Raw genomic sequence first — 25,630 nt, 5'->3', positions numbered from 1 at the left:
GGAAACAATTAGATGCGAGCCCTAAAAACAACCTGATATCTGTTTAATCTAATCTAAAATAAATTCTTCTAGACCTTCCAGATCTTCTGGAACAATGTAAGATCCTGACAAAACAATCAACTCTATATTTAAAGCTTTCATAGCAATAAAGCAAATCACCTGTTTACCTTACACAACTGAATTCTAAATTCTTAAGTGAGGAAAAATGGACATTTACTAAACCGCATTACATGACATCTTCGTAATAATCTATCTAACAGTAAGACATTGAAACTAAAAAAATAAAAATAAAAATCAACCTTTTCCAACATGTTGACTTTTAACATGTCATCTTTATTTACAGCTGAAAAAGCACTAAGATTTTTCTTACTATGGAAAAATCTCAGTAGCAAAGATCAGTAGTGAGATTAATGGACTAATTCCATTCTAGATACCAGCTTTCATTTTAATACCCTTAAGGGATCAGAACTGAGACAGTCTGATAATGTCACGGATAAAATCATTCAACACAGCTTTAATGCATGCGCTCTATGGCAACACACAGAGCCCAGTTTTCCCATACAACTACACAAATCTAGAATATAACACATTTGAAGTTAATAGTTGTCTGGTGTACACACCAATAAGAGATTGGGATGAGAATAAATTTTAACAGCATGATATATAAAAATAGAGAACATAATGAGAGCTAGCAGTTAGACAGTAGTAGCACTATTAGCACTTCAGTTAAAAAGAAACATTCTCACCAGCCTCAGACAGACCTGGCAGGCCAGTATCTAAACCCAAAAGACCATACACTGAGATACAGGTTAACCAATTAATTTGATACCCACTAGTTTAAGACTGACTCTGAAACATAAATCCTGCTCGATTTAAGAATGCCTGGGTGATCGCTCCCTATAGGAACCTCATCTATATCTCCAAATTGATTATTGTTTGCTTTAAATGCACATGAAAGAAAACTAAAGCTGACGTGCTTCAAAAGGAGGGAAATTTAAAAAAGAAGTCTTTACTCTCGATCAAAATTTCCTCTCTTAAAGAGGTATGGGAATAAAAAGGAAAATACAGACAGACATACAAAAAAGTGAAAAAAAAAAATCTTGGTTGGGCGTTAACATCTCCTATCAGTTCAAGGTTTCTCAGAGACCTGGTACTGTTCTACAGGTGATCCCTCCAGTGCAAGCCCTCAATAATGGTGAGAGCCCCTGAAGAGTCATCCCTTTTGCTGCCTCATTCATTCCACTGTGATTTCTTGTGCTGTTGGTTAGCTCATTCCTCCCCGCTCTTGCGCTTCTTCCTCTTTTTTCAGAATGTTCTTTCCTACCCTGAGTCGCTTCCCCCACCTGTCTAACACTACAATATCCCTAACACTCTTCCATCTCACAGGAAAGCTCCACATGATGAGCACCTCTGGGCACGGACTACTTAAATTCAGTACATATAAAACCAGAACTTATAAACACCAGCAACAACTGTTATTATCACTTGCTTTGATTACTTCTATGGAAATCACCAGTATCCTGCCCATTACTCTGACCCACAACTCAGCAGTTGTTTCTGCCTTGAGTTCCTGTAGTCACACCTCTCCCCGCTCCCCAAACACCCAAAACAAAACCTTAACCACAAAACCTTAACCACACAAACTTACACCACTTACTACAAAAATAATTTCTAGGATAGTGCTAATGTTGCTGGTTTAAGTACCCCTGTTCTCCCCCTTTTCTATTAGATAAGCAGCTTACTCTCGATTATTTTTCCAAACTACTTATTCAAAATCAACACGGAGACTCCTATTCAGTCAATAAAAGTTAGCTTCTATCACCACCATCAACTTTTCAAAACAACATTTGACAGCATCCCCACACAGATATATAAAATTCTTTACTGTCCCAAATAGCAGCAAGCAAAAATATACATGAAGTGTAGAAAGAACATAAAATCCAGGAGGAGAAATACACTAAGTCCTGACTGTCTTCCAGTATAACCAGCAGAAGAATGAACTGCAGGAATCTGACCGCAATTCTGCTTTGATATGTGCTAAAAGCAACAAAATAAGGCAGTTTTCGAGCAATTTCCTTGATATCTGACAGAAGGTGTTTTTTCCCCCCTTTGTGTTCTCATTAGCTCATTACAGCTGTAGAAACTACCTTCATGCCTAATTGCAAAATGGTTTGGGTTGGAAGGGACTGTAAGTATCACCTAGTTCCAACTCCCTAAAGATGATCTAGTCCCAACACCCCTGCCATGGGCAGGGACAGCTTCCACCAGACCAGGTTGCTCCAAGCTACATCCAGTCTAGGAGGTGGCATCCACAACTTCTCTAGACAACCTGTTTCAACATCTCACCACCCTCACAGTAAATAGTTTCTTCCTAATATCTATATAAATCTACCTTCTTTCAGTTCAGTATCATTACCCCTCACGCCACTCCCTGATAAGAGTCCCTCCCCATCCTTCCTGCAGGCACCTTTTAAGTACTGGACAGCTGCTATGGCGGCTCTTCAGAGCCTTCTGTTCTCCAGGCAGAACAACCCCAGCTCTCTCAGGCTGTTCTCACAGGAGAGGTGCTCCAGCCCCCTGACCCCCTTCATGGCCCTACTCTGGACCACTCCAGCAGGTTTATACTATCAGAGCTCCTCCTCTGGATTAGAAGGGAGGTCTTTCAGCTCCTAAATAAACAAACACATTTGTAACTGTGAAAAAAGATGTAGAATAAGTTGAAATACTTTTTACTTGAAGTCTGCATTGTAACACAAAAGGTAGGGAAGGAATGAAGGACCACGAGCAACCACATAAGCACCTACGTTGAGCAAGAGAATGGCCCGGTACCAGCAAAAAGACCACAGATGCTTCTTCATCCTGCCAAGAATGACAGGCAGATCAAGCAGTTTCACATCCTCAAACACCAACATCTACATGCAAAAGATAAAGAGTACTCCATTCTCACATATGCAACTAGTTCAAGGGGAAGAGTAAGGGAGCATAAGAATAAAATATCATTTCACGTGATACACTGGAGAAGATGAGAGTCTTCTAAACTAAAACCAGATTAAACCAAATTAATTACAGGAGCATAATCCAATAATTTCCTGAGTGATCAAGAAATCTAAAGTGTGAGCCACTTGTCTGTTGAACAAGCCTACAAAGGAGTCCGTTTGATCACCAACTAATTAGTTTTCTCAATCATGAAATTCTCCTATTTTGCCAAGCAACTGAAACATATCTCTTCAGTATATTAGAAACAAATGGTTGCTACACTTTATCTCAAGCACCTTAGTGGTCTTAACGTTAGCATCCAATACATTTAAGTGGACCTCCTGCATCCCCCACTTTTGCGGTCTTCGGCTTCTAACACTTAGTTCATCGCTGTAGATTTTTTCTCTTCATTTAATAAACAGGTGGGCACATTTCACCACTGACATTATTCTGTTCTAGATCTCTTGTTTTCCAAGCATCTGGTAAAACATCCTTTAACTAATTTTCCCTTTACAACTGAAGTAGAAAAAGAATTTCTATACCGATGATTTTGCTGAATGATAACCCCAGAAGGCTGCACTGCCATTCAGCAAGACCTAGATAGGCTGGAGAGTTGGGTGGGGAGGAACCTGATGAAGTTCAGCAGAGGCAAGTGTAGGGTCCTGCAGCTGGGGAGGAACAACCCCACGCACCAGCACAGGCTGGGGCTGACCTGCTGGAAGGCAGCTCTGCGGAGAAGGGCCTGGGAGTGCTGGAGCACAGCAAGGTGCCCATGAGCCAGCAGTGTGTCCTGGTGGCCAAGGCGGCCAGTGGGATCGTGGGGGGATCAGGAGGAGCGTGGCCAGCAGGTCGAGGGAGGTGATCCTCCCCCTCTGCTCTGCCCTGGTGAGGCCGTATTTGGAGTGCTGTGTCCAATTCTGGGCTCCCCAGTTCAAGAGGGACAGGGAACAACTACTGGAGAGCGTCTAGCAGAGGGCTACAGAGATGGTGAGGGGGCTGGAGCCATCTCCCTTCTGAGGAAAGGCTGAGGGACCTGGGCCTGCTTAGCCTGGAGAAGAGGAGACTGGGAGGGGATCTTATCAATGTCTACAAATATCTTAAGGGCGAGTGTGAAGAGGCTGGGGCCAGGCTTTTTTCAGTGGTGCCCAGTGACAGGACATGGGGCAACGGGCACAAACTGCAACACAGGAAGTTCCACCTGAATATGAGGCATAATGTCTTTATCTTGAGGGTGACCGTGCCCTGGAACAGGCCTCCCAGAGAGGCTGTGGAGTCTCCTTCTCTGGACACACTCAAAACCCGCCTGGATGTGATTCTGTGCGACCCAGTCTAGGTGAACCTGCTTTAGCAGGGGGTTGGACTAGGTGATCTCCAGAGGTCCCTTCCATCCCTGGCCATTCTGTGTTTCTGTGAATGACTTCCAAGTGTTTTTTTGAAAAACAAACAAACAAATACAAACTTTTTATATGTCATATAAATTTAATATACATATATTATTTATGTAAAGCAGAATTTATTACATACAACCAAAATAAATTCATAGAAATTTATACTTTATCAAAACCAAAGAGGTTTGAAATACATGATAGAGTTACTGTGCACCTTTTAATGTCAGGTGCAACTCCAAATCCTCCTTCTACACTGGCTTCTAAGAATATTGCATCCATCACCTTTTTTAATGAACATTTCAATATTAGCAGCATGAGACCACCTCAATTAATTTTCCTGTACTTGAGTTAGTCATCTTGCACGTGAATGCAATTTAATGGTTTATAGCAAGCTATTTATGCTGTAGCTTACCAAAGTGAATACCAGTTAATAAGCATTAGGGTTTTTCAGTTGTCACATGTCAAAAATTTACATAGGTAAATAGGTAAAGCTAGCAATCAAAATAGCACTATCATTTTCCCTGACTTTGCCCTTCCTATATTACAGGCAGCTATTTTAACCATCAAACCATTCCTACCAAGGGCCAGTGATACTAAACAGACCAACCATAAGCTTTTTTTCCTCCTCCAAAGTGAGTATCTAACACTTCTTTATGAAGAACTTCCGAATTTTTCATCAGTCCTTGGTGAGTGGTATTTTCAATATCTTAGTTTTGTATTAGAATAAAGGTTTTCCTCTTTCTGCATGTTTTATTAGCTATTCTATTTGCCTCTCCTTCGTAAGTGATAATCACTTCAAGTCAGTTTCTTTGGAGAAAAATCTCTCATGTCTTTTTGCCCTAAAAAAAAGCTACTGCTTCATAATAAGAAACCTCACCCCCTTTGTACCATTTACCTAGTCAGCAAGTTCACTCTTATCATCTGCTTTTGTACTCATTGTACAGGAGAACTGTCAAACCACTGGGATCTCCAGAAACACTGTGGACCATTCATACATTATTGTCTTCCAACTGTCCTGGTGTAAATTCCCCCAGAATGAGAATTTGGATTGGCTAAAGAACTCTATGGACATGAAATCTGCAGGATAACAATTTGATGGCAATGGGATATTCCTAAATACACAGCACTCATCCCATACTACCCCTTCACTACAAATCAAAAGCAATTCATTCTTTTTGCTTTCTGTGTACAAGGCTTCTTTGGCCTGAGCTTGCTGCAGGCTGGCTAAATGCAAACTAGCCTGCTCCATTTTCCGCTCTTTAACGACAGCCAGTATTTCCTCATACTGTTGTAGACTTCTACTTGTGCAGCTCTCCACACCACTGTTATACGGTCCTCCAGAGACAGTAACAGTACTGGAAGAAATCTGTACTCCATATAAACTTGCACAATTTAATTTGTAAATGTATACAATTTGTACTTCATAGAAAAGAAAGTATTTTGGCAGAAAAACAAACTATGGCATATCCACTACAGCTTCTCCCCAGTTCTGCTTAAGGCATCACTGGAAGTAAAGCATTCTACTAGGCATTTCTGCCTTGTCATCATTTCTTCTCATCACTAGGAAAACAGTTTCATATTATAACGGACACAACTACATCATTAGGGAAAACATCTGGGGGTGTAGGGGGGGGGAAAACAACAAACAAAAGAAAAGGAGGAAACAGTGAGGTCTGTGAGTGACAGGGAAGCCATATCTTAACTGAAGGAAGAGACACTGACATTCTTGAACCAGCAAACTGCATTGGCCAAGACCTTCAAGGACAACTGTCAAAAGGAAGTTTGCTTGCACACATTAGTTAGCATTTAATTATGTATTGATTGAACAATGTAGCTGGAAAACAACACAAGAAAGGAAAGAGGAAGAGGAAGGCAGAATGCACCACGCTATTTAAAAAAGTATTCTCCACATGCATTTCCTCTGAAACCACCACACACATTTATGGTACTGTGTAATAATTTTATTTCCTAGTTGCTGAATTGACAAATAGGATTCAGGAGCTGCTTATGCAATTAAAGAGGGAGTTTCCCAACACCCAGCCTTTGCATAGTATTAAACAAATTTGCCTAGATGCAGTGAGGGTAAACACTGTTTTCCTTAGAATATCCAATTCTGGCCATGTGACAACCAGGAAGTTTACCATACAAGCCAACCTTCTGATAATCTAACCTTGTTTTCAGACAGACTTGCAGTGCACACATTAAGTCACAAACTAACTACTACCCTTCATAAATTCTTAAACTAAAATAACATTCAGCAGAGCAATCTAAGATATTTTAATGTTGAAATGGCCATGGGCTTGAGAATCATTTCACCTATCAAGACAGCTTGTCCATACCTCTTCTGCATTACAGGGAACACCAGGCTGACAGAACAGAGTTCCCGAATTGCATTGCCAAGATAAACACAGATCTGCTGCTGACTGGATTAACCTTCAAATCTGAACCACCTGAGATATGTTTAAGCAGGCACTTCATGCCAGAACTTGTCAATAGAGGGGAGATTTGGACCAGCATTTATTGCTACAAGGAGAAATGAATCAGCAAGTTATGAGGGTTCACTGAGTAAATATGCAAACCAGAGCTTATGTAAGAAGCCTGGAGTATGTCCAAAACCTATTGAAATAATGGAACCACAAGAATACTGAAGGGATGGGATACAGGGGGCCCTCTCTGACTAATGTTGATTTCTTTATTGAGATGGAAGTCTTGATGGCAAGACAATGAAACAGGATTTTCCTTAACTAATTTCTATTACACACAGCTTCAGAACTGCATCCTTATAGCATAGTCAGAAGATCAAATATACTCCATTTCAAAAGAAGTTGCAACATTCTGTATAAGTGAAGATTTTAGGGAGCTGTCAAATTCATCTATTAGGTGGACTCTGGATTACAAAAGAAAAAAAAAAGGGAAAAATCTGACAAATTTTCATGTTTAACCTCTGGTCTTAAGTTTTTCATGTATGGCAGCTATACACAAGTAAGAACTCATTTATGGTCTGTATGTTAACCATGTATTTCAGTACCTGCAAATACACATCGATAGGTTACCTTCACATTTGACCTAAGCATTTAGCAGTGCACTCATGGATTTAGCAGCCTGACAAATTACAGCACCTTTTCCAGAAACTTTACTCATTACAAAACTTTGAGAAGCTGTAGAACACACACTCAATTGGCGTTAAGAAGCCTCTAAGAGGATCACAAAATGCCAGGAACAGTTACAGTACGTATCACAAGAGAACTAGTAAATACTTCATCATAGCATGCTTTACAATTCAACTATCTAAGATCTGCCTGCAGCCACAAGCCTATTGCAAAGCCAGAATTTGCTTCCCAATCCTGCTATTCCTAGCTAGTAAAGACCTTCTCCCAATAAAGGCTCATTAATCAAGTCTGCTAATGAACCAACAGTTAGGAGTGAAAAGGGGACTAGACATAAAATAAGAACAAACAACTGCACAGCAACAAAAAATAAACTTTGGATTAATCATTCCATTTGAATTATCTCAGTAAGACTTAAACATTTCAATATGAAAACAAGCAGATTCAAGCAGATCCACAGTGAAACTAGAATACAAGATTCTAATTCAGCACAAAATTATTCTTAACATTCAAACTTGTATAAGCCTGTTCCCTTACACATATAGGGAATGTTATTGAACAATATAAATAGCATAACAAAGGAAAGGACCTCTTCTAAATCCAAGCTGTGCACTGTTGCCTGAACTCCCTGCTTTGTTATTGTTAGCTTGGCAGTAAACAAGACAGTAATAGCTTATTAGAAGTCTCCGCCTATTCACATGATAAAATTGTTCCTCTTTTGTGATGATTTCTTTACAGTATAACTCACTTGTCAGATAACTGTGAAAGACATCTCGGAAGTTTAACAGAGAAAAATGGCACTTTATACCATTTTCTGTAACCAAGAATTTACAGAAACAATAATTCTGCAGCCCTCACACAGAATATTCAGCACTTCAAATAAAATTAGGATTTCCCTCTCAAAAAACCAAACTGCTCCTCAAAATAGTTTCGCCTGTTCTCTTTACTACCTTTTTTATAAAAATCCACTCTTTCCCTGCAAATTATTTTTTAAGCAGAAGGTCCAATACTTATACTACCTTTTCATAATGGCTCCTAATTTAAATTTGGTTAAGACATCTGCATTTCCAAGCACATCATTTCTACAACACCCTTAAGCATTTAAAACAGTACTTTTGCTATTAAAATATTTCCCCTCTCAGAAGTCAAACATTTTTTGTGGGTAGTTACAGATATTTGCAAGTGTATTCTACCTACATTCTTGAATCACAGCAAAAGATGGAGAGAACAGAGTGAAAAACATGTTTGCTCAATGGTCCCAATTAGGATTAAGACAGTGTATTAACCTCAAACCTACCCTACCTACCGGAGATCCTGCTTCAGTATATTAAGATTGAAACACACAGTGTTCTACTGAAGATTTTTATGGCACTTCAATATGGTATATACTTACCAAAATAAATGCTACATTATTCTGGTTATATTGTAGCTGTAATTTTTTTACAAGGAACTATTTGTATTTACTGTTGAGTTACAGGATTAAAACCAATTTTTAACAAAAACACACACAAAAAACCCCACACACACCAAAACACACGCCCTTCATTCTCACCTACCCCAAAACATACCACTAACAATGTAACAAGCACACAGAACACAAACACTAGGGGTTTGCAACTGAAAAAAAACCCCAAAGCCACCCCTCCCAGCACAAACAAACAAAAAAACACCATAACAAAAAACCCCTGTATTATCATTTATCATGTATCAATTATCAATTATCATATTGACCTTTCTCTACATAGGATAATAGCATTTAAGTTACTACTTGGGGCAGAAGTGCGTGTTTGAAACTGCTTTTATTTTTTGCACAGAGCTACCTGAATACATCACCATAAAACCGGTTACTACCTTGCATACCTTATGTAGCACTCAAAGTAAACAAATAATGCAGAAAATTATAGCAGAAGCAAGGAAGCCAGGTTCGCCTCTCCACAAATGCTCACAGAGCTGTATCAACATGGTACAGCTACAGACACACACAGAGCATGTTCTGTGGCCCAAGCATGACAGACCATGCCACTGCAGCGACCACCCACTAGCACTTACTGACCCAACACAACCACAATTCACAGTTCTTACTCATCTTCCCTACAAGCTATGGTAATACAAATTCAGCAGGTAAAACAGAAGGTTTTCGTCCTTACACCTATGAGTGTGAGAAATACGTTGTCGAGTAACTCAAACAGGAAGTTCACCCAAAATATTTCTTTCCCTTATCTCCTTCAACATATCTGGACAATCACCTACCCGAAACACTCCACTACTGCCGATTCACACTGTAGGGAGTCTGAATCAGTTTCTCAGCTTGGGCCACAGATTCACCAAAATGCAGAACAGTTTACTAAACCATCCACATGCATCTGTGAAAAAGAATTAAGAAGTGTTTTCAAGATGACAGGTATAAAGGGGCCTTGCACAAAAACTAAGTTTCAAATCCACACACCAACTTTGTTTTACACCAGTTAAACACAAGACACAGAAGTGGTAACTTGTAACTTAACACCACAACCACCATTCTGCCATTACTCATTTTTGTCCTCTGCCAAGTCTCAAAGTCACGCAAACAGAGAAAGCAGTGTGCCAAAACACAAAAAAGGTAGAAATTATTATAATCTCCTTCCACGGCAGGCAAAACCAAAACATATGCATTGCTAGCAAGCCTGAGCTCAAAACAGCTCCCTTTCTTGTTAACTCGTATGAATGGAGTTTTCATGCAGTTATCAGGTTAACAAAATGTAACCAAAACTAATAAGAAGTCAGGTGCAGGACCTCCACTTCCTCATCAAATACTGCTGTTCCGCTGAGTCTCAAGCACATTCTCTGAAAGAGAATCTGTACCACCCACACTGCCACTAATACTTCCACAGCCCTCATGGGGAAATACATCTCTTTGCAATAGATGAGGCTTTAAAAAAGCTGTAATTATTTTAATTGGACCTGCCAGCTGCCTTTCATTTAGTTTTTACTGAAAGTCTGCAGCCACAGCCATTGGCAGGAACAGAGACAGTTGCTTACAAGTAGTTGGATCTATTACTGAGAAGCTTGTTCTGTCTGATGAGCTTTTGTAGAGTATTGCCATATACTCTGAATGTTCAGGATACAAAGTTTTATTATGTGGTCCTGGCTAGTAGGCCGGAATAATGCAGTAAGTCTAAGATGCACATGGAGCACACCCATAGCCTCATCTTGACAAAATTTGTTGAAGCCAGTTCAAGTAAGGTGCCAAAATACGTAAGAAAGAGAAGATGATAAATGACAGAAAAATGGCCTTGTCATCTGCTTTTACACAGCAAATATATCCCACTAAAAAAAAAATATATATATATATTAAAAAAGTGTCTAATACATCTAGGTTTCTAAGCTGAAAACTAGAATCTTTTCTGAAACACAGATTCTTCAGGATATCAGATCCTGATTAGCATACTGTTTTTCATAAAGCATTCAATATACATTTGCAAAACGGTGTTTCATGATTCCTAAAGTTTCTAAGATAGCAGCAACAGAATCATCATTAAAATAACTGGTTTTGCCACTTCCTGAACACTCTGAGATTTAACAAACTCTAAAACCTCCATACTAATACAACTGTTCAACAGATCTCAGCTACCTTTTCCAAAACATTGCTAATATCCACTCCCCATGGTGCAATGGCCAGCACAGCTAGAAACTCTGAAGGATGCCAGGGTTGATGATTGTATTGCTGCTTTCCTGGCTTGCTCAGGAATAAAAAAATTGGGTTGCTCTCCCTTATAGTGGTGGCTCTGGAACTTTCCTTCTGCAATTCTCCTACTGCTTTCCCACCTACAGCCAAAATTTTTGCATGACTAAAAATATATAAATATAAGTATTCTATTAAATCATGTTTCTGTCCAGCAACTCCCTTTATACACACCCCACTTAGGAACTGCTGTTCTGTGATGTAAAGACTGCAACAGCTTTCCCGGCTCCTAACTAAGAAAAGCTCTCCCTTCCCTCTCCCTTACCCTGCCGTCTCCCACAGGGTGGATTTTCAGTTCAATTTGAGATGTAAGGGGCATCCTTACAGATAGACAGTGGACTATTGAACATACTGACTCCTCCAGATTATGTGTTCAGGTCTACGACAACTCGATAGATCCGAGTCTTGAATTCTGCAGCACCCTCCATTACTGCTTCAATCACTGACCCTTCCACTCTATCCCAGGTAGCAAGAGAAAGAATACAGTAACTGTAGGGCTATACAAACAATGGACGATTGTACTTATCATTACATAAAAGATCATTATCTATGCATTATCTAAGGACTGAGACAGAGGACTGGAACACTCCTTCATTCTCTGTTCTCTGCCACTGTTGATAAGATGTTGTTACAAAAGTTACAAAGACAGTTTAACTCCACTGGCAACTGCAATGCATTTCCCAAGAACATTAACCACCTTCTTGGTACTAAGTAAAAAATTTAGTAATTTTTTTCCACTAATAAAAGATTGACTACCCTGGCTTACATGCTACATGTGCTCAAGTGTTAAGCTAGACCCAAAAGTTAAAGAGTTGAGGAGGAACACGAAAATAAGCATTTTACTCATCTTAAAAGAAAGATCACTTGCTCTGGCACTTCTTCCCCTAACACAAGTTCTCCCCACAACATGATAACTTGGAAATTAAGTATAACTATGGCTACGGTCTACTTCTAGCTTTTTCATTATCACATACTCCCAATTTTTTAATTAAAACACGTGTTACCTAATTAACATCAAGAACCCATTCCAACTCAAACCCCTGATGAGCAGGTCATTGTATGAAAAAACACCCATATTACATTTGAGTTATAAATTCATTTCAGAGAATTGTGAACAACCAGGACTTTTCAGAACTAGACAATTTGTGCTGTTGAATTTTTGTTGCACAAAACCTTCCCTTGCAGACAACATCTGACAGTATTTTTGTGGCTGCAAAGACAATTATGAGAACAATCAACTAGGATTTTACTTTGCTACCACACCTGAGAAAATCATGTTGCCTTTCAAAAAAAGTTGTGAATTAAAATCCAGAAGAACATTTTCTCATTGTACTCTGGTTTCTAGGCCTCTGTAACTGTTGTTCCTTCTTTTTCAATAACCCTATGACACGAAAGGTTAGGGTCTACCTAGCTATATGAAATTTTGCTGGAAGATAGCTGGAAGCAAGGTGATTGACAGGAGAGAGCATCAACTTGCAGGTATTTTGTGAGCTTAAGTACTTTCCATTTTGTAGCTGGACTTGTTTTTACACAACTTGAACACATGAATTTGACACTGGATCCTAAATTCTCCAGATGAATGACTTGAGGGGAGGGGAAGAAAGGAACACACTTTAGCTGTGTATGTTAATCTCACCAAGCCCAGCCTCACCATTGGCTGAAATTTTAGCATGCAAGACTCGCAGTTCATATCCAAGTATCAGGTTTGATACCAAAAAATGTATCATCTTCGCAAAGAGAGTAATTTCTATTTTGTATCTTAAAATTAAGGGACCTTAAAATATCTATTTTTCCCTTTTATTTCAAGATACATAGATATAAATAGATACACATATACCCCAACAGCAGTGTCCAATTTGTATTCTAATCATACAGCAGAATAAAAAAATTCAAAAATATCTACAGTTATCTTTCATGAACCTTTTCTGCCCAGTGTTTTAAGACATGACAGATGCACTGAAACTAGACTCCAGTCCCTCAAAAGGGACTGACTTCCAAAACAGACATGACTAGAGTATCAAAAAAACGCAAACAAACAAACACTACTTCATTATTTAAGTGGGAAAAACACAGCAGAAAGACCTTTAAAAACAGAAAAAGTTAATACAGATCATGATATTTCAATCACATACTCACTCAGATGGGGAGGGATGAACACAAATATGAAGTTATGCCAAAAAAAGATATACACACCCTCAGCTTCAGAGCCAATTCCTATTTGCAATGCTCTAAATTCCTATTACATATAGACTCTCACAAATGAAGTAGACCCATGAAGGAAACATGAAAAAATGTAAAATTTTTTCATGCTCATTTGCAAGGTCAACAGACATTTCATTTTGTAATTCCTAACTAGACTGTGAATGTATTTGTGAAGAAAAATCCTAGGATATTTTGAATCTGAGTGGTAGGGGAAGGAAAAAGAAAAAGACTCTGCAGCACATTTTGTCTTGGGAAACGAAATCTTACTTTCCCAAGACAAAATTTCAGTCCCAGGGAATTTAGTATCATTACAGTAGTTCCTCTCAAGTGTGCAGAAGACAACCATTCTGAAACTACATAAAGGAAAGAATTCACTATCTCCAAATCCTGCACAGGTTAATCCTTGTTACTACGTAATTTGAAAACTTACGTGTTAGTTTTTCTATCTCAAACATAACATTCAAAATATTTTGGGACTTCATATATTCTGCTGAGCTTTGTTTCCATCCTAGCAACAGAAATTACCTTCCAGCAATCAGTGTTTCCTCTGATGTGCTATAGGAAATACTTATCAATCAGAAGATACATAGTTATTTTGCAGATTAAATAGCAGGACATACAAACAGACATCTACTGGCATAAAAAATATCTTATCTGCTTAAGGATATTTTCAAAACTATCCACCAGACATGTTACTGTTCCAGTAAGCAAACAGCATCCAGCTAAGCTCTCTTGCAGAAGTAATTGTTGCTAACATCGGCCTGACTGAAGAAGGAAAAAGTCCACAAAAATGAACCTAAATGTTTCTCATGTAGTGGCTCTAAGAAATGTGTTGCAGGGAACAACATTAAAAAGTCAGATATCAGGAAACTAATTTTATGTGGGACAACAGGAACTGGGATACTTTTCCTGCCTTCTGTTAGAAAAGGGACAAAAGCTCATGAGTGCTTTCCCACATCACTCCGCTCTAGCCTCTCCAGAGAAGCAGAGATAAGCACAGTATCAGTGTCTCTTAAAAAGCTGGCACCAACACAGGAAAAATGTGTTTCTGTTTACCTCAATCCCGTCAATGTCACCTCCTCCCTACTGTATGGGCTTGGCTCTTCTGAGAGAAAGGAGAGAAATATCAGAAGCTTTGCTGCCTGCACTGCATGAGTGCAGGACAGCCAAGTGAGACTACTATACATGGCTCCACACTATGGTCGCACAGCACCTTCACACCTGGGTGGCAAATTCCCACAAGGTTTTAGAATGATGAAGCCAAATGCTTTCTATTCTTTCCCTAAATTATGTTGCACTTTTAATTCCTCTACATTGCCCATCTGAGAAAAAAAGTAAAATACAGTAATGGCATCCCACACTACCAGTGACAGGCATTTCCGAGTCCATCATTCTACCAGTGATAATACATATGAACTTGTTTACTAATCATACTGACTGCCCATCACCTGTCAGTTGTCCACTCACACTGTTACAGATTTGTTAATAAGTTAAGATTGATGACTATTTTATTTTATAAAATAATTTTAATAGAAATATAGAGGGATAAGAAATATATTTTAATGAAATTTATAGTTGCACAGTAAAAGCTGTTATGAAATCCTTTGTACAGTCTTGTATCAAGGCCAGAAGAATGGGCTAGAATCAGTGTTTAAAACTTAGGTAATAAATTTAGGGTTTGAAAGGTTTCTTTGTAGTTAACTAGTCTTCCGTATGTAGAAAGTGTATTGAAATGTCAGAATATAGGATTAATGGGAACTGGGAAGGGTCGACTGGAACAGCTTGTAGTTACCTGCCAAGAAACCGTGAACTTTAGTAAAAGGTAATTCCGGCAGGGGGAGATTGTGACCACCGACTCATATACCACCTACCCAAATCGTACCCCAGACCCATTTCTGGACCTTTCTAACCTTTACTGTGCAGAATCGGATATGGGAGGAGAATATGTTAATGATTTTGGGGAAACAGCATGATTATGCATGAATACTTAATGAATATGCATGAATAAGTTCTATATATGGTGTCTGACTTTGAAACTTGGTGTGCGTTGATTGTGAGAAAACTCACTCACACACCTGACCGTTAATGAAGACATGTCTGCTTACCTACATCACATTGGTGTCGATAAGTTCTTCATTCCAAGATTTTGATAACAACACTAGCCTTGGGGCCTAATTTGAAAGCAGAGCATCCCACAATAAAATACTGTTAACCTACAGATGTCAATCAAGAGATCCCTCCAGACAACGAAACACATACAGCCACCAGAAATTTCTAGTCTCAAGAGTAAGTCCTCTGCAAAGTAGCTTTCATAAGACCTTCATTGCTGCTTCTCCTTTTACAATTTCAATTCTTACTGCTGTTAAGTTACTCTCCACCCCTGCAGCAATTACCAACCACTTTACAGACAGGCATGAAGTTCCCAGCCTACTGACCAAAGTCTAGAACAAGCGTCCTCAAACTGTTTAACCAGGGGGCCGGCGCGGATGCAGTGGCAGGCAGTCATCTGCGGCTGCTTGGTTTCCCCCCCCAACACCCAGCAGAAGGGGCTGGGGGGGGTCTGTAAACACCGGGGGCCCGATTGAGGACCCTGGGGGGCCATATCCAGCCCACAGGCCGTAGTTTGAGGACCCCTGGTCTAGAAAGTCAACCAGCATATGGCAAAAAAGCAGGAAAGATAGGAGATGGTAGGCTAAATCTGCCCCAAAAGAGATATAACTGAGCAAGTATTCCAGATTTTAACAAACTTCTGACTTTTAAGGAAGGATTATTGAGGATCAAATCAGTGATGATGAAGACCAACATTTACATTTACCGTGACCAAGTGAAAGACTATTCCAAACCAGCAACTGGAAATCAAAAGACAAGTGAATTCCCATTGTGCTTAATTCAAACTACAGACTGCTAAGAGTAAGCCCTGCTTTCCCATCATACCTGCCTTTTATTATGTCTAGGATTTGCATAACCATGCCATGAGTCCAATTAGTAACAGACCCAAAAAGCCTAAACCTGCAAGGTATCAGGGGAATTTTTTTCTAATTAGATAAGCTTGCTCATCAACTACTGACCTTCAATACCACCTCTTCAGATACGAAGCAAAGGACCCGCACAGGAAGGAAAGAGGAAGCGTACTGCCTACTGTCAGAGGAGATGCAGCAGAATGTAAGACTATACATTCAGTACAGGCTTTCTAAATTAAGACTCCTTTAAAGTGAAGGTGGTAACTTCATTATTACCAGTATTTTTCTTAGCATGAAAAAGATGTATCAAGAAACGTAACGCAAGCATATTTGAATTTTGCTACCAGCATGTGCTGTTGTGAGCATTCATTCATGTGGGTCCCATTTTATAATTCAGTCTGCCTTGGATTCATCATTTTGGTGGGTTTTTCCCTGACAGAATCAACCAGTGAAGACAAGCAGTTCAGGGAGGGGACAAGGAGGAGTAACTTAAAAAAGAAAAATTATCATGTCAAAATCAACAGGCAACCAAGAAGTAACAAGTCAGTCAGGTCAGTAAATAGTTATAGTCCAGACCAGGGGTCCTCAAACTACAGCCCACGGGCTGGATACGGCCCCCAGGGTCCTCAATCCGCCCCCGGTATTTACAGACCCCCCTGCCCCCCCCCCGCTGGGGGCCGGGGGGGGAAACCAAGCAGCCGCACATGACTGCCTGCCACTGCAGCCGCGCGCCGGACCCCTGGTTAAACAGTTTGAGGACGCCTGTTCCAGAGAGTGACTATATTAGCAGATCATGTTCTACACTCCGAGTTCAGAACTGAAAGAAGTGTTTACAGGATGTGGTCTTTTTAACTGCAAGACACCCTTCCACAAACAAGTGTTGCATACTTTTTACAATAAAAAGTCAACTACTTGCCTACAAAGCAATGCTTTACATTTATAAAAGGCTTGAGGGAATGAAACTAAAGTATACAAAACAGACCACCATCCCCAACATAAGTTAAAAATTTACTTACACTTACTTTCTTTTAACCAAAGGAAAACCCCTCCTAAATTACGAAGTGACCAATACAAGAAGGTGCCCCTGTCAAGAAGTGCTCATGATAAAGAGTTTTATTTGTTCAGCTGGGGCTAATTGAGTATTTTTCTACAATTTTTAACTTTAATATTACAGTGAATATCAACCTGTAATTCAAACCCTGAATACTGAACAGATTCGTAAAAAGAAAAACTGAGGTTTGAAATACACAACAGTGCCACTGATCTCCCAGATGCAACTTTTACCTGCCCCAGTGCTCTTAAAAAGCAACTGAAGACACACAAGATGCACCTCAAGCCTCCTATGGCATCAGAAGCTGCCACTTTACAGCAGGTGATGCCCAATACTTAAGATCAGAATGTACCCTACTTCCAATCTTAACAGGAAAGACAATTTTCTCCCCCATGAAGTCCACGTAGCCAGACAGTTTGTGTTAGGCTGTAGCTGTCTGGATTTAAAGCAAGGCTAATAACTGATATGGACAAAACCAATCTCTGCATGCACACAAGCTTCTCATCCAAATTCCTATTTTACTGCCTCTCCTATTAACTGATGAACTAAGACCCACCCACATCATGTACCTGAAAATCACACTTAACAGTAAATCCTGATAGGAAGAAATGGAAAGAGCTCTTTTTTAATTAAAAAAAAATCCTTCCATGGATGCTGTCTTCTGGTCTGCTCCCAAGTCAACATTATCAATGTCTTGGGGAGCCCAAGGAGAAAGGGCATGTTCAGGGAGAAAACACAAGGATTACACAAAGTGTAACAACCAATATGCTTTTCTAAGTCCCAACAAATATATGCCATGTATATTAATTAAATCACAGAGTAGAATTAAGTTGCAATACACCTTTAAAAAAAAATCAATATAACTGTTTAAAGGACGGGTAACAGAAGTTATACTGGGTAAATCCATAAAGTTGGTTCTACAATGCTATCAACACCACAGAAAGATGTTAGCAGAAAATTTGGAATGAACTCCAAAGAGCAAAAAAAAAATAAAAATAAAAAAATCAGCAGACTCCATAGCCTTCCTTGTCTATTAAAACTAGAAATGGCAACAGCCTTGATGACAGTTAAAGCTGGTCAAACAGTGAGAAAAGACAACATATTATATCTGTTGCAAGTATACTGCAATTTGTCATCATTTACAGGTTCTGAGCAGCAAAACCCAACCTTGTGTTACGGGTTTTGTGGAACTGATTAACACAATAACAGCAAGCGCAACCTGAACACCTATGTGTGAACTGATTTCCAAGTCCATGTAAAAATGAATGCTTGTTACTAGTGATGACAAGAACTGAACTAGGAGTAAGTTTTTAACTTGCTATTTCACAATGAAAATGACAGCAAACCAGGCCAGACTCTAGAGAAATAGCAGATACCTCTAAGCAGGGGGAGGAGGGGGACACACACAGATAACAGATACTTGCTATGGCACACTAGAACTACATTTTAAAAACGCAAAACGACGGAATGAAAACACAGGCCTGATGGAACATTTCTTCGCACTACTATTTCTGGTACTTCCTACAATTCAATAGCTACAGAGCAGTGCTGTAGCCACCAATTATCTGGGAGATGAGTAGAAACATTGGAATAAGTTGTGAAGATAAACACCTCACCTCGCAGAAGAGTAAAAGCCGAGAAGGACAAAAGTGCTTGTATACCTGAACATGTTTCTACAGATTTTCTCACATGTCAAAGAAGGCTGAAACCAAACAAGCCAACACACATCACAATCAGGGAAGACAGGTGGACAGCCAGAACAAATACAAAAGCACATGAGAACCCAGCTGATGCAGATCTAGAGAGAAACAACCAGTAGTTGTATTGGACTGTATGCCTCATTTCTTAGCAGATGAGCACATCCTTAGCTGGTAGTATCATTACCATGGGACAGCTAAAAATTTCAGGGAGCTGGAAAGGTAGAATTTAGAACAAAAAAAAGAAACACCAGCGTCTCCTCTTTCAATCCAGGTGACAGAAGCGTATCAAGCTTCTACCTTTGCTTCACAACTGAGCTCTTACTATCACCAAAAAAAAAAGCGCATAGAAATGATGGTGGTGTTGCCTCTGTTACAGCCAGGCTCCAGATGAAGCTTCTTTATTAAGCATTTCATCCATGCCTTCCACAGCTACAAAAAGAAAATGCTTGTCTCTCTCCTCTTTCAGAGACTTACCACTCCTTACACAAGACAGAACAATAAGGACATCACATTAACAATTCACTGAAGTTAATTTTTAACTGTATGCCTAATCATACTGATGGAAAAGAAAAAAAGAACAACATTCAGAAAGAACAAGAAGAATTGCTTTAAAGATACATAATTCATTCTTCTGCGTTTAAGAAAGCTATAAAATCAATGCTTTAAAATTATTTCAGATAAGAAAAATCATGCAAAATATTAGTTAGAAACTGACCAGATGGAAATGCAGCTTCTAGAAAGACATGGATTTTTTTGTCAATGCAATTTTTAGTATCTTTGCCTTCCAACTAGGGGGAATCCTTTGCAAACAAGGAACAATACAAAACAAAACCCACTCTGCCCTGGGCTTGTTTCTTTATCATAATAAAATCCTGCAGTATTTGGAGCTGTTAGTTGTAAGTGTTCCCACTACCTGTCTTGAGAACCTGCTGGAATTAAGAGGTGGGGCAGAAGCAGCAACCTTCACTGCCCATTTTTATTTTCATCAACCCTGGCTTTCTACCTGAAGTATCAGGCAGTTACATAGAACTCTCGTAGAGATGTAAAGAAACACATAAACTGCAAGTCTTATAAAAAAAAAAAAAAAGACAAGACAAAACCAACACCCGATACTCACAGAAAAAACAACTACCAAAACCCCTGTATACTGCGCACAGGCCTAAATATTCAAGAAGGAAAACAATACTGTCTTTCCTATACAACACCCCTACAGATAGCCTTCTTGTTTCAATTTCCATCTATGGGATATGTTAATCAAAAGAAAAAATAGGGTATGGGGAAACCAACGGTGGGGAACAGCAGCAATTGTGAGCTAATGGCACTTAATACTACCTTCAGTACAAAACGTCCTTTTTAACCCCTTAATTCAGGAAAGAGACCAGATTTGGAAAACACAACTATCACATTCTGTTTTACATGAGTGTGATATTTTTATTCATTTGACATATGTTGCTTCCTGAACGGATTCAATGCATTTTGGCATTCCAGGACAAAACTGCTCTCATGGTGTTTGGCAATTCATGTACAATGCAGCCAGGAAGCCACTCCTTAGACTATGCAGGCATCTGCAGCAGATACCAAAGGTTTTTAAACAAGCAAGCTGCACTGCTCTAAATATGCAGTACTTCAATACACAAGTTCTCATCTATTAACGAGACTCTCCATCTGACTGCTTGCAGATAAATTCAGGCAATCTGCAACACCTAATAGTTCAGCACCAAAAAAAAACCAAAAACCAAAACACACACACCAGAAAGGGGTGGGAGGGGCACTGTGCAGGAATGAAACTATTTCCTACCAGAATAACTCAGGTTGCTCTAATTCTTTTGTTTTATAAATTGTGTGGTCCATATATTAAAACAGCCCCTGACGCTCCGATTCACATGCACTCCCACCAAAAAAGCAACTGCCAGAATTCTTAGCTACAACTAGAACGGATCAAACAACAGAGGTCAGAAGAACCCAGCAGGCCCGAAACAACATGAGACGTAGTGATTCAAAGCAAGCAAGGGCTGACGTACATGGAAGGAGGAGGAACCACAGTCAAAACTGCAGCTAATAAGACTGATAAACTGCTGCACTAAAACTAGACAGGTTACACAATACAGTCGGTGGTAACAGGAACACAAGTGGAAACACATTCATAGATCAGAGTTCAAAAAAAGAGGAGTGCATGTACTTATGTGCATTCATCGCCCATTTGGGGATCGTTACATTTTAAAGACAAAATATCCTACCAAAACACACACACAATGATGCACTCTAACACTTAAAAACACTATGTAGTGCCCTAATGAAAGTCACTACTTCAAGAAATAGCACACAGAACTGGACTTCCAATTTACTCTAGAATACTTCCCCTCCTTAAAGAACATTTCTATCTCTGTTTTGTGTTACCCACCTCAACAAGCTGGTTTGTTTTTTACTTTTACATTTGTTCAGCATCAAATGTAGTACTAAAACCAGTAAGCTTTTATTTATAATGCAGCTTTAAAGAGTTTTACTGTAATACACTTTTTTCACTGCTGTGGTAAAGAGTAGCCATTATTTCTATAATGAGCAAAATTAAAAAAAACCCAACACCACTATTTTCTAGATTCTAAGCATTTTCTCCCTCTAGTTTATATAACAATTATGACACATATTAGCTCAACATTATTCTCAGCAGTTTTAAGAGTTACTACCCTGGGCAAATAAAGGAATCCCTGAATTGTACCTCTGTCTATTGTTTCCTTCTACATGTATTTTACAACTGTAACACAATCTCTATCCACTCCGATTAGTTGCTTGCAATTGCAATGCACAAGTATTGTTCTCCTGTGCATTACCTGTGGTTCTAACTATGAGACTCTTCACATCTCCCATGCAGCCAAACATTATTCCCTATTTACTTAGCTTTGTTCTCACAATGCACATCTGATTTTTGCCACCTTACAATCTCTTTTCACTCCCAACACAGTAATGAAAAATTTAAGCTAATTTTTTTTGTATTAAATTATTTTTCTCTTCAGTGTTGTGTTTCTCTAAGCCAACAGATGATGATTACAGAAAAAAAAAAGAAGAGCTGTTATGTCATTTTTATGTTACCACATCAGTCATTTTGGAGATCAGATAAGCAACTGTTGTAACAAAATTAACAGAAGGTTATTCTTGAATGGCTTCCAAAGTATTTTTGCCCTTTTAGATAGGGAAGAATGATAGTTTACTGCTTATAGTAAAATTTTTAATAATTACTTCAAATTTAGACAATTATATTGAAGTACAGTTTCTCTTCAAATGCTGTTACCACCTGCAGTGGTGCACTACTCCCCCTTCTCTATAGGGCTATCCTATGACCCCAGAGGAGGTACTGGTTAGGCTGCCATGCCTTGAGTAATGAGTTGGGTGGTTAAGCACCCCTTGACTGTACCAGTTACTCCTACTCTGCTAAGGCAGAGAATGGCACCGTCTGTACTGGAACTCCTGTTGACTGGTACACGGAGGGAAGAAGAATGAAAATAACCAGTTACTCCCTAACAACCTCATAATGCTCCTGCCAGATCACAGCCTGAGTTGTAACCAAGTAGAATTATATATTGTTCCTAGAATTTTTGAGAAAATTACCAACCCAGGTTGCAGGTGTGAAGGAAATTTGCTGATGACTACAGCCAACCATCTCACAACGTTATAAACAGTAGTCCCAAAGTGAGACCCTTCTGAGCTCTCCTGGACCACTGTGGGCTGTGACCAGCATCTCCCTCTGAGCAGGAGGACACTGCTCAGAGCTCACAAACTGCTAAGTTTGCAATACTAGGGGGGCCATCACGGAAAAGTGATGATGGGGCCTGGGCTGATACTCCTGCTCCTCAAGGCTAACACCTCTGCCTGTTGAGGAATGCAAACCCCTAAAACACTGAGTATTTCACTGAACTCAAGGGCAAACTTGTAGTAAATACACCTTTGCTGTAATATGTATTGCAAGCTTGAAGTTTGATAAACCTTGAAGAAGGTTTATTATGTAACTTTTGTGATTTAAAACAGATTTTATTGATTTGCTGCTAAAATCTTAGTAATAATCTTGAACTATGAACAAGCTTTCTCTTTCTCTCACTCTCCCCTTTAATCTAAGCCATTGTCCAAGTCTGAGCCTAGGAATAGATCCAGCTGCACCTAGGTTCTACGAGATTTTAGAAAGCCAGGGGATCTACTCTGAACCTTGTGAGTCAACGGGAGGATCTCCTTTACCCTTTTATACCTTTGATCTCTATAAACTGTTTCCAACTGTATTCTGACTTTATTTGGCGGCCCCTCACTACAGGAGGGATGCAGAGGTGATGAAGCATGTCCAGCCACAAAGTTGCTGAAAGGTCTACACAATAAGTCTTACCAGAAGCAGCTGAGGGAACTGGAATTGCTTAGACTGGAGAAAAGGAGTCTCATGGGGGACCCTATCACTTTCTACAACTGCCTGAGAGGAGGCTGTAGGCAGGTGGGGGTCAGTCTCTTCTCCCAGGTAACAAGCAACAGGACAAGAGACAATGGCCTCAAATTGTGCCATGGCAGGTTTAGGTTGGGTAGCAGGAAAAAAATCTTTACTGAAAGGGTGGTCAAGCATTGGAACAGGCTGCCCAGGGAGGTGCTGGAATCACCATCCCTACAGGTATTTAAAAAGCATGCAGATGTGGTGCTTAGTGACATGGTTTGGTGACGGACTTGGCAGTCCTGGGTTAACAGCTGGACTTGGTGATCTCAGAGGTCTTTACCAACCTAAATGATTCTATGATGTCAACTTAATTTCTCTCTGTATTTACTCCATGTAATAAGTAACAGAGTGACCCTTACCACTGAATCTTGTGCAGTCACATTTCCACAACTTCATATTAAACCTGTTTCACTTAAACTCCTTGGTGGCAATTCTTTAGGTGACCTGACCTAACTGCTCCTTTTATGACATCTCCATAGATGATAATTCACTATCTAAAGTAAAAAATAAGTTTTTCATGTGACAGAATATTTAAGTAGAACTAAGATTCTTCCCTCCCATCACAGTGCAAATTATAGTCTCAAAATTGAATTCAAAGTTGATTTAATAATAGCTTAAAGTGTTAGTTAACTCCTGACATCCTTTCTAGCAAGGAAAAAAAAAAAAAAAAAAGACATACAATACTACTTTGACACTACTGAAGTTAAAAGTGGGACAGTGCTGTGCTGATTTGCTATTAACATGTCAGCCTCTTTCTCAGAATAGGAAAACAGAATTGAATAGCTCAATGTTAGAATTTCAGAAAATTTCATAACTGTGATTTCAAATAATTTGAATTGTCCAATGCATACTTCCCTTCAGACTTTTCAAAAATTAAAAGCAAGTTAATACACATTTGGGGAAAATGAGTAACAATCTGATTTTGAGTGAAGGTTATTCCCCTGTAGATATTTCATCCTCTTAAAGTGGAAATTTAAAACTTTCACAGGACTTAACAAAACGGAATGATGGTGATCTATGGATCTAAAATGAGCAAATATGTATTTGAATTCAGTGGAAATTGGCACTCCATCTGGGGCAGATGAGAGAAAGCAAACACAATTTTTTAAAGTTTAAGGAGCAATTTGTTGGTTCTTGATCAGTTGCTTTATGTAGAGGGAGAAGAGAAGTAAGAAAGAGGCTGAGGAAAAAAAAAATTGAGTAAAGACACATCTCTCTTCCATCCCCTAACAGCTTCTTTTAATCTGCTCCATTGACAGGGCCACACTCTTTCCTTCGCAGCATCACAGCCGACTGCTTGCAAAACCAATTCAGTAGCGCTAACGTCATGAAAGACTACAGGACATTTGAAAATTTGACAGTATCTCTCCCACGGATCCCACAGATTTCCCACAGGAAAATCCCACAGAAATGTCTGTCTGTTCCACTGTCTTTCTCTAGTAAGTAGCAATGCAAAAAACACACAGGAATGCCATGATCCTCAGCACTTCCTGCTTTGCTTCAGTAAAGCAAGACATTTAAAGTAAGTGCTCCTGAAAAACAGAGGAGCCTACCCAGATGACTAAGATGAGTAAATTATTCTAACCCAAGTCTATTAAAATCCATGTTAAGTCTATCTTGCTTTTCTAGTACTTGTACTGTTTATATTTTCACTTATTTAGATGTAATCTCTGGTACTGGATCCAAAGCATTAATGTCTAGATTAAGAAAGAACAATGCACTGGAAGCACACTATTTCCTAATACCCACAGAAAGCTCCCTCCCTCACAAAATGTTGTTCAGAAAAAAGAAGTCTCCTAAAAGACACAAATAAGATGCACCATAGTTAAACAATAGTATAGTATAACAGTAATGCTCTCATAGTTTCTCCCTCCCCCGTATCAACATTTCTGATCTTATCCATCAGAATCAGAGCCAGACAGCTTGCCAAATTCAGAGTTCAAATTTATTTTCCCTTCCTGTCACATTCCCAGCAAAGATGGAAACACACAAGTTTAATCATCTTTTTCTCCTCTTGGTAGAGTCCTTACTTAATTGTTACCTTGTTTTTAATAGTTTGCCTA

At 39.3% G+C, this 25,630-nt stretch overlaps 1 protein-coding gene across 6 annotated transcripts in view; it reads right to left on the bottom strand.

The window, feature by feature from the left end:
• ERBIN (erbb2 interacting protein) overlaps window positions 1-25,630 on the bottom strand; it is a 122,769-nt gene that overhangs the window by 88,683 nt on the left and 8,456 nt on the right. The window contains exon 3 of one of the 6 annotated variants that reach the window (XM_055699050.1): window positions 9,722-9,834. The exons of the other annotated variants lie outside the window; for them this stretch is intronic. The gene's annotated coding sequence lies outside the window, so the exon portion shown is untranslated. The remainder of the gene's footprint in view (window positions 1-9,721; window positions 9,835-25,630) is intronic. 6 annotated transcript variants of the gene reach the window in all.

Source organism: Falco cherrug, chromosome Z, assembly GCF_023634085.1.
Source record: "Falco cherrug isolate bFalChe1 chromosome Z, bFalChe1.pri, whole genome shotgun sequence".
NCBI lineage: Eukaryota > Metazoa > Chordata > Aves > Falconiformes > Falconidae > Falco > Falco cherrug.
The sequence above is the reverse complement of the archived record's forward strand: the minus strand, read 5'-3'. Positions and strand labels throughout refer to the sequence as shown.